The 15,675-nt window shown below is 36.2% G+C and overlaps 1 pseudogene; it reads left to right on the top strand.

Moving 5' to 3' along the window:
• The first annotated feature begins 8,997 nt into the window (after positions 1-8,997).
• On the top strand, positions 8,998-12,537 carry LOC131167433 (protein argonaute 4-like; annotated as a pseudogene).
• The last annotated feature ends 3,138 nt before the right edge of the window (positions 12,538-15,675 follow it).

Genomic DNA, 15,675 nt, shown 5'->3' with positions numbered 1-15,675 from the left:
GGCATTTTTGCCTAGCTAGCTTTTGCTAAGCTACTATTTAAAACACTTTTTGCCAAGCTGTTGCTTCGAGACATTTTTATTGAGCTGTTGTTTGAGGCACTTTTTGCCATTGTCTGTCTAACGAGCTATGCTCGTCCATCAGGTGGCTGTGCGGCCTCATGAGCTGTGCTCGTTCATTGGGCCTTGTCTTTCTAATGAGTTGTGCTCATTTGTTGAGCGATTTTGCGGCCTCAAGAGTCGTGCTCGTCATTTGGGCCTTATCTGCCTAAGGAGTCGTGCTCATTTGTTGGGCGGTTGCATGGCCTCATGAGTTATGGTCATCAATTGGACCTTATCTACCTAATGAGCTGTGCTCATTTGTTGGGCAGTTGCGTAGCCTCACGAGTTGTGCTCGTCAATTGGACCTTATCTACCTAATGAGCTATGCTCATTTGTTGGGCGGTTGCATGGCCTCACGAGCCATGCTCGTCAGTTGGGCATTATCTACCTAATGAGATGTGCTCATTTATTGGGTTGTCAATCTAACTGCTTTCGAAGCAATGTTGCAATCTTTTCGTGACGTCAGCCGCCCTACAAAAATGTAATAAGTGCATGTCAAATCGGTCGTACCTTAAGAAGTCACGAATTCTTGGAACTAGCACCACGTCAGCGTATGAACGGGGATTTTTCATATCTTTTCCCTTGAGACGCACACCCTGTTGATGCATTCCCGCCTCCTCGAGATGCTAACTTTCTTGGGGATTTGTGCAAGCTTTTCTCTATAAAGGTCATGGGCTCCTTCATTCGCTCCTCATCTCACCCAAAAGGCCCGTTCTTTTCACTAGGTACGCTCTCCTTCTACCATTTCCTTGGTTGTTTTTCTCCGCTTTTGTGTGGTATTGTATGTTTGTCTTGTTTTTTATACTCTTCACTGTTCTTATTAGAATTTTGCCTTTTTGATATGCTTTTGCATAGTGTCTGTCATGTTTTTATGCAAAGTCTATGTATTTGATCCTGTTTGGCACAATGTCTTCTTTGTTTTTGTGGGAAGCTCGCCTGTTTGATCCGTTTGCATAAATTGTTTGTCTCGTTTGCTCCGCATTTCGATTTTGTCATGGAGTCTTCAGCGCCCCCGGTGAGGGCTCCTGTCCTCCTCAGATATACAGAATGTCTGGTACTTTTTGCTATTCCTGCGAACATTAGCATTAGGTTGCCTACTAGCTCGGAGTCGGCCCTTGATCCGGGCCTTAGTGAGCTTTTTTTGTATACGGACTATTTGGACTTAGGTCTTAGACTTCCTTTTCTCCCTTTCATTTCTGATGTATTACATTTTTACCGCATAACCCCCTCGTAGCTTGTTCCGAACTCGTACCTTTCTCTGGTTTGCTTTGCCGTTCTCCTGCTCAGAAAAGGTCATCAGCCTATGGTGCCTCTCTTTCAAAGTTGCTTCTAGATAATGACACACTCTATGGAGAAGGAACTATACAACTTCAACACTTTGCTCGGCAATAAACTCTTTACTTCGGGCAGTTCTTCTATATATAATTGGAAGTCCCGATACTTCTTTGTATTCGTCGAGTTGAATTATACTAGCTCTTGCATTTGGTCTGCTCCTCTTGATGGTGACATTCTCTTTACTTTATTTACTTATTACGTATGCAGGGGTTGTGTGTAGGTACTGAAACCTAAGGTGTAGTTTCAAGAGGGGGGGTGAATTGGGTTATTTAAAAAATTCTTTAAAGTTTTTTTAAGAGTTCTTGATTTTTTACCATCTTTTAAAGACTTCTTAAAATTCTTATTGATTAGGTAGTCTACACAAACACTTACTTCAACTATTCAATCCACAACCACAACAACCAATTTAATAACCATTCAAGCCAAACAAAAACCATACAAGTAATTAATATTAGTTTTGCAATATTCAGCAACCCTGTTTATGAATGTGCAAGCCCTACAGTTGGCTTTTGAATAGAATATTAAAATAACATCCAAACACTTTTTTAAGATTAGAATTTAAATAAAACTTTAGCTAATAAGTTTTGAGTTGTTAACCAATCAATGTACTCTCTTATGGTTTCCACAAAAAATTGATTAACCAACATATTCTCTTTCGGTTTCCGCAAGCCCAAGAACAAATTAGACTTTGGTTTATTTAATTTCCAATATGCGTTGTTTTTATAATTGAAAGAATTACAACATTCATGCAGTTTATATTTTTACTAAAATTTAAAAAGAGTAAGGGAAAGAGAGTGACACCGCTGTTTTTACGAGGTTTGGCTTACCCCAGCCTATGTCCTCGCCTTAGGTCAACCACCTAAGGATTTCACTATACCTTATTCCTTCCGAGTGGAACAAAAACCTTTACAATAACCAACCTCTTTTTTAGGAAGAGAAACCTCTCCAAGCAACAACCAATGCTTGGTCCAACGATTCAACAATACCTTGTGCCGTCAAAGATCAAGTAGAAAGGAATGAATATCTGCACACAAAAACATTCTCAAATACAGAGCAAGTTGTACAAGTTAAATCTCAAATTGTACTTCAAAACCAAAACTAAATAGAAAATGTAGAGCTCAAGGTTTAGAAGTCACCAAATGTTCTTTCTTATTGATATAAGAATTTTAGATGCAACTCAGAATCAAAGCTCATTTTTAATCCAACAATTTTGTAGAGTTTTCCCCTTAACAAAGGTGTGATCAAGAATGAACTTTAGGAGAGTTTTAGTATAGAAATCATGTATTTCATGAATGTATTCTTCATTTAGCAAGGAAGGTATTTATAGACATTTTTAAAGAAAAGTTTCCTCATTTAACATTAAACATTTAGGTAACTTTTCAAAAAATATATTAAATTATAAAATTAATTTTGAAAATCTTCCATTTAGGTAACTTTTCAAAAAAATATTAAATTATAGAATTAATTTTGAAAATCTTCCATTTAGGTAACTTTTCAAAAAATATTAAATTATAGAATTAATTTTGAAAATCTTCCCGCAAGTTTGAAATTCAAAAATTCTCCGCAGAGTCAGTCGGCTGACTCACTCGACTAGGTCACTTTTTGCACTAGTCAGTCAACTAGATAGTCCTCTCTTTTCAAATATTTTCTATTTATAATTTATTTAAAATCTAGTTTACTTGAAAAACTTAATTATAACTTTTCAAAAACATTTTCAAGAGTTTTTTTTTTTAAGTGCTGATCTCTAAGTTTTTATATATTAAGGAGCTTCACATATCTAAATAGTGATGACTTGAAGTACTTACAAATATCATTCTAAGCATAATCTCCTTAATCACTAAGTCTTGCAACCTCTTGAGGTTTAGTCTTTACTTCAAGGTCTGCTTGGCCTTTAAGCTCTTCATGTATCTTTTATTTCTTCAATGTTCTAAAAAGCTTTTATTTGATTGACTTTGATCTTCAGAATACTTCTATGATTAATCGTGAGTGTCCTTTTACTTAGACATGAATTAACACCACTCAACAACGCATGTTAAAACATCCTTTATTTTGTTATCATCAAAATAAGATTGAAAAACCCAGTTAGGCCAACAATCTCCCCTTTTTTTATGATAACAAATGAGGAGCAAAAAAAAAATACGATTAAGCCTTAAAAAGACTCCCCCTCACAACAAACATCATTTTACTCCCCCTTACAATAAGCATCATTTTAACAATATTTGTAGTTTCAAGACCAATTTTAATATCATATAATATCATGCTCATCATACAATATCATGTTCATTACAGCAATCAAGTTCAAGTTCATTCAATATCAAATTCTTGTCCCTCTTTCTTTTGATACATATCTTATGTTTGAATTTTCAATCTCATACTCAATTTTTTCTCAATACTACTCCCCCTTTTGACATCAATTAAAAAGAGTAAGATATAAAAAAAGAGAGATTAAGTTCAACTGAACACACACATCTCAATATATTGCAATATAGTATATATAGTGTGCTTCGATAGTCAAATAATCATGCATGTTTCATTTTTGTCATTCATATTGCATATGTGTTGTGACATCTTTAAATTTACAATCAGGCATATGTTGTACAACATTCATATTTGCAAAAAAAAACTTCAAAAGTCATATTTGTCATTCATCATTCTTTCCATCTTTTGACATTAATTCGTGAAAATTAGGGAAAAATCATACTACAAGTAATAAGTCATAATACTCCCCCTAAATTTAGTACATTCGGATTTGATACCAATTATGCTTTTTATCATCCCATGCTTCAATTTATTGATTCATATCAGTTATGTGCTCATGGATACTAATATTAATCAATATCATGCACTGCTCATAGATACCAAATTTCATTTATCCATGTAATTGATCATAAGCATACATGTTTAAAAGTCATTTCAAAATTCATGTTTCTAAATCATGCTTAAAAACTTTATTCTCAGATATTCAAAATATTGTGAGCCTTAAATCATTAATATTTTTGCATCGTCTTTAAAGATTTCGAGATTCCAATTTTAAGACATACACATGTAGCATTTTGCATATCACATAAGCATGAAGTCTATTATAAAAAACAAGAGGAAGGAAAGCAACCAGACTAACTTTTATGTTTTGGAATATAAGAGGGTTGGGCAGGTCGAAGAGAAGATTGAAACAAATTGTGAAAGATCAGAAAGTTTCGATTGTGGCAGCTTCAGAACCTTTTCAAGATATAGAAAGGATAAGAAGGTGGGCGGTGTATTTGCAGTTTACTAACTTTTGCTCTAATGTAGAGGAAGGCGGGAAGATTTGGCTGTTCTGGAAAGATGATGTTCAAGTGGATTGGGTGGGTGCCTCAAATCAATGTGTGACAGTTTTGTTAATAGAGGATTGAGACTCTTTGCTTCTTACTTTCGTGAATGCTAAATGTTATCATATTGAGAGAAGAGATTTATGGGAACAACTTCAAGGACTGTCGAGTTTTGATGTGGTTTGGGTTGTTATAGGGGATTTTAATATAATTCAGTCAAATGAGGAAAGGGTGGGAGGTAGACCTTGCTTGGGTTCGTCTATGACTGAATTCAATGGTTGTATTAATAGTTGTGGATTATTGGACCTCAAATTCGAAGGAAGTTAATTTTCTTGGTGTAATGACCAACAAGGTCTGATGAGAAGTTGGACAAAAATAGATAGGGTGTTAATTAATAATGTTTTTTTCTAAAAATATGGTGAAGCTAAGACATATTTGTTGAAAAGAAATACTTCAGATCATTCTCCTATCATTTTACACCTGTGTGCGAGTATGGAGACGTATGGGCCAACGCCTTTTAGGTTTCAGAACATGTGGATGTCGCATGGGGATTTTTTGGAAATGGTTGAATCATCTTGGAGAGAACACATTGTGGCGGATTCAGGATTGTGTAAATTGGCGAGTAAATTGAAAAGGCTAAAACAAAGACTTAGGGTGTGGAATAAACAGACTTTCGGTCGTGTTGGTGGTTTTATTCAAAATTTTGAGGAAATGGTGAAAAAATATAAGAATTTACTACAGACAAAGTACTCGGAATCAATTGAAGAAGAGTTCCTTGTTTCTAGGGCTAAATTGGAGGTATGGTATAGAAGGGAAGAGGCTAGGTTGGCGCAGCAAGCAAAGATGAAATGGTTGATTGAGGGTGATCAGAAATCAAATTTATTTCATGCCGTGATTACGCAAAAAAAAGGTGTAACTCTTATGTAAATTCAATGGTGCTTCCTGATGGTTCGATGTTGGAAAGTATGTAGATGGTCCATAATGAGGCTATGGACTATTTTGAGCAATTCTTAAGGCAAAATAGTAAAGTGCAAAGGTCAAATCTGGACGGTATTATCCATTTTGTGGTTTCTGAGGAATCTATAGGTCAGTTGAGGGAAGAACCGACTAAGGAGGACGTTTATGAAACTATTTCTTCTATTTCTGTGAATAGTAGCCCAGGACTGGATGGGTTTGGGTCTTCTTTCTATATTACCTGTTGGAAGATTATTAAGATTGTTGTGATGAATGCGGTAAGAGAATTCTTCAGAGGTGATATGTTGCCTCGGTATTTTTGTTCCTCTTACATAGTGCTCATCCCTAAAGTAAAGGATCCTCAGTCTTTTAATAAATTTTGGTCGATAAGCCTTTGTAACGTAATCTATAAAATTTTCTCCAAAATCTTTGTTGGTAAGCTTTCGTTGGTGATTTAATATCTTTAGAACATGGTGCTTTTGTAAAAGGGAGGAATATTTTTGAAATATAGCGCTTGCTCAAGAGATGACAAAATTATTACATAGGCGGGTAAGAGGAGGTAATATAATGCTAAAGCTTGATATGAGCAAAGCGTATAATCGAGTGGAGTGGCAGGTGGTAGATCAGATTTTCCATGCTTTTGGTTTTCCAAATTGGTTTTGTAAGTTGATTCAGAATTGTATTTCTACTCCATTTTCTGTCATGATGCATGGCACTTATAGAGGTTTCTTCAAGTCGAAAAGGGGCTTGAGGTAAGGGGATTCGTTGTCACCGTATATTTTCATCATCATGGAAGAAGTTCTTTCTAAATTAATTAAAAAAAAAGTTGTTCGAGAAGCGGATTTTATCATTTGCACATCCGTGTGGTGTACTTATTATATCACATTTAATGTACATGGATGATGTTGTTATATTTTCTTATGCTGGAAAAAAAATCTGTTAAACAAATAATTAAGGTGATTATGGAGTATGAAAACTATACTGGCCAAAGGATGAACAAAGATAAATCAGCTATTTTTTTTCTCAAAGAAGTTGGGTGTTCAGAGGAGAGGAGAAATTCTTCAAGAGACTGGTTTTATTGAAGGTAAATTTCCTTTTACGTATTTGGGTGTGCCGATAGTGGATGGTAAATTGAAGGGCTGTCATTTTGACCCTTTAATTCAAAAAATCAGTAAAAGAATTGAGGGCTGGAAAAGTAGATTGTTGTCTCAAGGAGGTCGTCTAGTTTTGTTGAGACATGTGTTTTCGAGTATGTCATTGTATCTATTAGCAATTCTAAATGTCTCGAAACTGGTGATAAAAAAGATACAAGGTCTGTTTGCTTCTTTTTTCTAGGGATTTAAGGATGGAAAAGAAAAAATGAAATAGAGGGCTTGGAAGAAATTGTCTGTTCCTGTGGAGGAGGGGGGGCATAGGAGTAAGGGACATTTCGGAAGTGCAATGGTCTTTATTCATGAAGTTTGGTTGGCATTTATTAACACAAAATTCTTCATGGGTTAGATTTTTTAAAGCTAAATATGTGAAAGGAGGACTTATTACTCTTTGTAGACCTCATGGATCAGATTTTTCCTTTTGGAGGAAAGTTCTACAGGGTATGCCTGAACTGTTAAGTAAATTTAAGTGGAATGTTAGAGAAAGAGATGCAAAATTGTAGTATGATAAGTTTCTAAATTCAGGACCTTTGTTTGCAAATTGTCCAGATGGTGCACATTCTCATATTAGATTAAAAGATTTGGTTATCAATAATGTGTGGGATGTGGAAAATTTGCAGAGGATTCTGGGGTATAATAAAGCGGAAGAAGTGATGGAAATGGTGGGAAATCTTAGAAACTCTTCGAACATACTGTTATGGCTCCCAGAAAAGGATGGTTACTCTAATTCAAAGTCCGCATGGGATGTAATAACTCAAACTCGACTTATTTAATTGATGACGTTGATATTTGACTTGAAGTTTCACTCGTTTCATTTGATAAATAAGCTTAAGCGAGTCATTATCAAATTGAGAAGCTCACAAGCAGCTTAAGTCATTTGCAACCCTACTAATTGGTCCTGGCTCGTCCAAAGGCCAAACTTACGTTCGCTTGTAAAGATGCCCTAGGATTGATTGGGTTAAGTTTGTTATTGTTTGATTTTGAATATGTCTCTCTAGGCCAAGACCCGAAAATTTTTAATACAAACGTGATCCACTTAGATTTCGATAAAAAGATAGCTTGCGGGGTCGGCCATGTTCTATGAGCAAATACTTCTGATCCCACAATAAATTGGTCTCTCCCATGAGGCCCATCTTTCACACATGTTTGCACAATTTAAATTTAAATAAGTATGGTAGTGCTTGGTAATATGAATTTCGAAATTTAATTTAAATTTATGTATTTTTTAAATATAAGATTAAATTAAATTTAAGAAGGATAAATTAGTAAACACAAAACACAGAAAACGTACAATATAAAAGTGGTCAAATTCGTGAGAAAAATAAATTTTGAAAAAAAAAAACACACACACATACACACACACACACAAAGGTGACACATTTCATAGCATATATAATTAATTTAGAAATTAACTACTAGAATAATTTTTGTGATACTAGTTGTCGACACCCCATTTTGCCCGAACCAAATATAGCAACAGTACCGTTTTCCTATTATTATTATTAGTATTATTACTTTTAGTATTATTATTATTATTATTATTAGGATATTTGTACTATTATTATTATTATTATTAGCTTTAGTATTATTATTTTTATTAGTATTGTTACTATTATTATTACTAGCCTTGGTACTACTACTATTATTATTATTATTAGTATCATTATTTTTATTAGTAGTATTATTAGTATCACTACAAAACAAAAGCACAACAAAGGGAAAAAGAAGGAAAAAAAATTTTGTGCAACCTTTTGCGGTCACCCCACTTTTCCCTAGGGGCACATGCAAAGGTCAAGGAAAAAGACAAAAAAAAAAAGTGCTTATCAAAAAGCAAGATACGCACAACCTCTGCACCCACGACACTGCTCACTTTTTTTTTTTCCTGCCAGCCTGTCTCCTTGCCCCCTCGCCAGCTCCCAGCCTGTCTCCTTGCCCCCTCGCCAGCTCCCTCCCTCATCTCCGGCGCACAGACGCTGCCTCCCCCCCATCCCCACGCTCTCAGACTCCATTTTCCCCTGCTGCAACCACCCCACTGCCTCGCCAGTTCTCTCCCTCATCACCACGCACCAGCACCTAGGGCGGCTAGCAGCAGCTGCAGGCACACCCACGACGAGCCTCCAACTCCGGCGTCGCCTCTCAGCTCTCACTCACCCCCAGTAACCATCACCAGCCCCGGCGACCCCACTGTGAGTCCCCTGTCCCTGAACACACCCACGGAACGCTCACTCACGCATGCATGAACGCACACACACAGTAACACACAGGCAACACACCAAGCACTCACGCATGCATGAACACACCCACACTACACATACACCAAACACTCTATGCACGCATTTACACCCACACCCACTCATGCATGGCCTCTCTTGTTATAAGCGTTTTAATTTTTATTGCTGTAACTGTTTTCTTCATCACACCCAACTCGACAAGGTCTCATTACATGTCTACATTATTTTCTCTTGTTAAGGTTTAGGGAATGGATTCTTTGGGGGCAAAAGATGATACCGGATCCGAGCCATTGCCACCACCTCCACCTGTAATTCCCCCGGATGTAGTCCCAATTAAGGCAGAACAAGGCCGGAGTCCAGAAGCACCGAAGAAACTGACATCCCCAAAACGCCTGCCAGCTGCTAGGTGTGGACTTGGGACTAAAGGCCAGAAGCTACTGCTTCTAACCAACCACTACAAGGTTTCTATGTCAACGTCGGATGGTCACTTCTTCCATTATAGTGTATGCCTCTATTACAATCTCTTTTTTGCTGCGTCTGTCTGCTGTGAAATCTTTGATAATGGAATTAGTTTCCTGCTCGTGTTTCATGCTGGGGCAGGTTGCTATATTCTTTGAAGATGGACGCCCTGTTGAGATTAAGGGTATTGGCAGTAGGGTAATTGACAAGGTTCAAGAGACTTATAGTTCTGGATTGGCGCGGAGACATTTTGCATACGATGGTGCAAAAAGTTTGTTCACTCTTGGTTCTCTTCCATACAAGAAGCATGAATTCACCGTTGTCTTGGAAGACTTTGAGTCAAGCAGGTAAAATATTTTGATGTTGCATCACTTACCTTGTTTGTGTTGAGTCATCAAATTCTTTTTGGTGGTCAGAGCTGGAGGAAATGACAGACCTGGAGGCAGCCCAAGTGAGGGTGATAGGAAGATATTTAAGCGCCTGTACCGGTCCAAAATATTCAAGGTGGAGATTAATTTTGTAACTAAAATCCCATTGCAAGCAATTGCAAATGCATTGCGCCGTCTGGAATCAGAGCAGTTTCAAGAAGCACATCGAGTTCTGAACATCGTATTAAGGTAGCATGCAGCTAAGCAGCATGTCAAAATTTGATCTGCAGAGTATTTGGATGATACACACACACAGACACCAATGCTATATCATACTTAATTGTCTTGCTCTGCAGGCGCTGTCTCCCAGTGCGCCAACCTTTCTTCCATGATGATGCAAGAAACATTACTGACTTGGGGAGTGGACTGCAACTATACTGGCGCTTCGATTCAAGTTTCAAAGCAACACAAGGGGGTCTATCCCTGAACATTGGTGAGTTCCTACTTTGTAGGATCAGATCTACTTTTTTCTTTCTGTTTATCAAGGTTATTTTATTTGTTTTTCCTCAATACAGATGTGTCAAATGCAATTACTCTGAGGCCTGGTCCTGTTGTTGACTTTTTGATTACCAATCAAAATGTTAGAGATCGTTACCAAATTGATTGGGTTGAGGTATAAAAGATTTCCTGCCAATTTCAATATTATGTCAATAGGAAACTTTAAACTGGAACTAGAACCGCATATTTGATAACAGGCTAAAAGGATGCTAAGGAATCTAAGGATCAAGACCAGCCATTCTAATGCGGAGTTCAAAATTACCGGATTGAGTGAAAAATTTTGCAAATATCAGACGTGAGTTTTTCCCCCTGGGATTGTATTGATTAATATCATCTGCTTGTTCAATGATCTTGTGATGTTTCTAGACAAACTGATATTTACTTGGTTGGAATTTTTCCCACTTGCAGGTTCCTAATGAAACAGAGAGGCGGGACAGATGGGAATGGTGCTGCTGATGCAGTTGAAATGACGGTTTATGACTATTTTGTTAATCATCGCCGCATAAATTTGCATTATTCCCCAGATTTCCCATGCATCAGTGTTGGGAGATCGGAGAAGAGTCCTGCTTACATTCCTGTTGAGGTAACGTGCATTCCCAATTACTATAAAGGGTTTCATTATTGCTATAAAAAAACTAATTATATCTTTCTCGTGCTTGTATAGCTTTGTTCCTTGTTGCCATTGCAAAGTTATACAAAGGCCTTGACTGTTAGGCAAAGAGCCTCTCTTGTTGAGAAATCCCGGCTGAAGCCCGATGAACGGATTAGAGTCCTGACTGATGTAGGTTCCACCAAGCCATTTTGTATTTACTTTATTATTCGTTTTTTACTTGGGTTTTCTGGCAGGCATTAAGAACTAATAACAATAAGGCAGACCCAATGCTTCGGTCCTCTGGAATTTCAATTAGTTCTCAGCTTACTGAAATTGAAGGCCGTGTCTTGCCTGCCCCAGGGGTAAGTGTTTTGTTCCTTTTTTATGATTGCTGATTGTTTTCAATGTTTTATATGAACTTATCATTATGAATTTATAGTCTTTTCATTTGCTTTATTCATTGTTATTTTACTGCAGTTGAAATTGGGCAATGGAGAGAACTTAGCCCCTCGAAATGGGAGCTGGAACTTCAACGAGAAGGTTCCATAATTATTTTTTGTTGTACATTTGTTTACTGTACTCAGAATTTTTTATCTCATTTTTTCACCACAATAAAATTGTCTTTAATTTGGGTGTAGAAATTTGTTGAACCGAAAGAGATTAAAGGGTGGGTGGTTGTTAATTTCTCTGCCCGGTGCAATGTTATAGAACTGGTCACAGATCTAGTCGAATGCGGATCGAATTGTTAGTATTGTCTTCTACTTTTGAATACCTTACTTCTTCAAATCTAAAACCCTATACATTAATTTCTTTTTCTACTTTTGCTCTAGCATATAAGTCGTCCATATGAAGTCTTTGAAAAAGATCATTCATATCGCCATATGCCAGCTCCAGCTAGAGTGGACAAGATGGCTGAAATTTTAACTTCCCTTCTTGAATTATCCCAGCTTATTCTTTGTCTTATTCTGGAGAGGAAGAACCCTGATATCTATGGTTGGTTGCATTCTGCAGTGCTTTCTTGTGCCTTCTGATATTTTATTATACTATTTCCATTAACTCAATATGCATATATTGAAGGAGCATGGAAGAGGAAAATTCTTTGTGATCTTGGAGTTGTAACTCAATGCATTGCTCCAACAAGAGTGAATGATCTATACCTTACGAATGTGCTATTGAAAATCAATGCCAAGGTATAATACTGAGGCAACAAATGACTTCATTATATATACATTTTATCCCATCCATTTGTCTGCAGAAATTTCCATATATATTCACTTGTCATTTTTTAGCCCTCTCGTCTTTGCTCAGCTTGGTGGCATAAATTCATATTTATCTGTGGAACGTAATCATTCTATTCCTCTTAACTCTCGCACACCTACCTTACTCATTGGGATGGATTTGTCACATGGCTATCCTGACTACTCATGTGACAAATCCATCCCAATGAGTAAGGTAGGTGTGCGAGAGATAAGAGGAATAGAATGATTACGTTCCACTGATAAATATGAATTCATACCACCAAGCTGAGCAAAGACAAGAGGGCAAAAAAATGACAAGTGAATATATATGGAAATTTCTGCAGACAAATGGATGGGATAAAATGAATATATAATGAAGTCATTTGTTGCCTCAGTATTATACCTTGGCATTGATTTTCAATAGCACATTCGTAAGGTATAGATCATTCACTCTTGTTGGAGCAATGCACTGAGTTACAACTCCAAGATCACAAAGAATTTTCCTCTTCCATGCTCCTTCAATATATGCATATTGAGTTAATGGAAATAGGATAATAAAATATCAGAAGGCACAAGAAAGCACTGCAGAATGCAACCAACCATAGATATCAGGGTTCTTCCTCTCCGGAAGAAGACAAAGAATAAGTTGGGATAATTCAAGAAGTGAAGTTATAATTTCAGTCATCTTGTCCACTCTAGCTGGAGCTGGCATATGGCGAGATGAATGATCTTTTTCAAAGACTTCATATGGACGACTTATGCGCTAGAGCAAAAGGGGAAAAAGAAATTAATGTATAGGGTTTTAGATTTGAAGAAGCAAGGTATTCAAAAGTAGAAGACAATACTAACAATTCCCTTCCTGGATCCGCATTCGACTAGATCTGTGACCAGTTCTGTAACATTGCACCGGGCAGAGAAATTAACAACCACCCACCCTTTAATCTCTTTCAGTTCAACAAATTTCTACACCCAAATTAAAAACAATTTTATTGTCGTGAAAAAATGAGATAAAAAATTCTTAGTACAGTAAACAAATGTACAACAAAAAATAATTATTGCAGTTGAGTACAGTAGCAAAGTTACTAGGCCATAACGCGGAATGGACAAAGAATGATCATCCAAATTTTCACTGTAGGAATTTTTTATTTCTCTATCCTATTATATGATGGAATGATATTTACTATTGCATTGAGTGCTTGCAAAATTATCATACCCCACCTTATTCCATTTTGTGAAGCAAATGTATCCTTTGTTGTTTGCTACCTTGTTCCGTACTTGAAATTGATAAAGAAATGATGCTTCCTTCGTTTCTGACTGAGTTTTTCTTCATGTGTTTCTGTATTTTGATATCTCAACCATCCTGTCCTATCTGGTGCCTAATAATTCATTTGACTAGTGGTTCACCACACCTAGTTGCTGCTGCTGGTTGATTCATGTGTAATGTTGGATGAAATTGAATGCCCGTTTCTTCATGCACCAAACATGCATTAATTTGGATTAGAACACTTGAGAAGAATGGCTTTCTAATACCGTGTACTTATTTTTTTCCTTTTTTGGGTTCTTAATTTTTGCAGTTGCCCCAATAGGTTATGCCCACTTGGCTGCAAGCCAGCTATTGCAGTTTATTAAGTTGATGAATTGTCAAAGTCATCCTCTACCCATGGTAGTGTTCCAGTTCCAGAGTTGCCGCAGCTGCATGAACATGTGCAGAGTTCTATGTTCTTCTGTTAGTATCTGCACTTTATTAGCTTGGAGAATGTTGCATGTGCAGGAAGCATAGCTAGCAGCAATTGAATGATAGGCAGTGGTAGCTTTAGTTCAGTTTCAGAAATTCCTTGTGCTTGGGAATTTGAACTTTTGTGGTTGGTAGTTTTATGCGGCAAATCTTCCTAGTTCTTTTGAAATTTGAGGAAATTTATCAAGTTTTCCCTTACATTCTTTTAAATTTTCGAATGCCATACCATTTTCTTTTGCTTGTATTTTAGGTAATGTACTAAATTCATAGTAAATTTGTTAGCGTCGGAGGAGCCCATTGGTGGATTTGATACACATGGGTAACCACTAACTTGACTCAAAAGCATGTGCTTCGAATATTAACGGAAAAGTAAAAATTGTTAACATCAAAGATAGTAAAACACGTTTTCGATTTTACTAAATATTCTTTTACTATGTTCAACTATGCTGCATTTCCAATACTTCAACATGGTTGATTCCCCCTATTAGCATGTGTATTCTCCCTGCTGAAATTTTTTCCAAAAAAAAAAAACTCTTATAGATAGCACCACTTTTCTTGAAACTAAGCACATGTTAATACAACTGTTGGTTTTGTGTATTTTAACAACTGCAGTGATGTACTTTTTAATGGAAGCATTTTCCTTAAAAAAGTTGATTGGCATCTTTGTGTTTGTTGAGGAAATAAATTAATTTAAGGTCCGTGCATCATTCTATTTTTCAACTATTTTGAAATTTTGTTATTTGAATACTTTAATAAGCAAAATTGTGCTTTTGTGGATTGAATCATTTATTTTACATGTAATTTTTAGTTAAAGTTTAAAAAAATACATGAATATATTAATCTAAAATTACTTAAGTTTTTGGTATTTGTCATCAAAAAATAGAAAAATTATCTTTGACAAATATGTTCCAATCATTTATATATAATAATGCTATGTTTATTAATTTATTTTTGCATGATAGCATCGCCCTCAAACTTTTTAACAAGCATGGGCTTCGAATATTAAGGGGAAAGTAAAACTAGTTTTTAATTTTACTGAATATTCTTTTATTATGTTGAATCATTCTGCTTTTACAGATATGTTGTCGGTAAATAAAGATATATTAGCGGACAAGATGTTTTCGATTTTACTGAATATAAGCACCCATCATCCACTCAATATTTCCAATGTGGAATAAACTCACAAGTGAAATTCTCAATAATTGACTCACTCTAAAAATTAGCAACGCCAAGGCTTTCCCAAATATAGGAGTTCAGTCGTATTATAATTAATCCAAGAGTCAGATCATCTCCTCAGGGAATGTAGTTTAATTCCAAACTTCGTCCACTCAATATTTCCAATGTGGGATAAACTCACAAGTGAAATTCTCAATAATTGACTCACTCTAAAAATTAGCAACGCGAAGGCTTTCCCAAATATAGGAGTTCAGTCGTATTATAATTAATCCAAGAGTCAGATCATCTCCTCAGGGAATGTAGTTTAATTCCAAACTTCGTGTAATCCCAAATGAAATTAAGAAAAAAAAAGTTTACTGAACATCATTCAGATTCGGTTTGTGGGATGTTTGAGATTTTTTCAATGAAAATTAAACTCTAACATGAATAAAAATAACTAATTAAATGTCAAATTCAATGCCAAAATAATGAAAG

This window comes from Malania oleifera, chromosome 11, assembly GCF_029873635.1.
Source record: "Malania oleifera isolate guangnan ecotype guangnan chromosome 11, ASM2987363v1, whole genome shotgun sequence".
NCBI lineage: Eukaryota > Viridiplantae > Streptophyta > Magnoliopsida > Santalales > Ximeniaceae > Malania > Malania oleifera.
The sequence above is the reverse complement of the archived record's forward strand: the minus strand, read 5'-3'. Positions and strand labels throughout refer to the sequence as shown.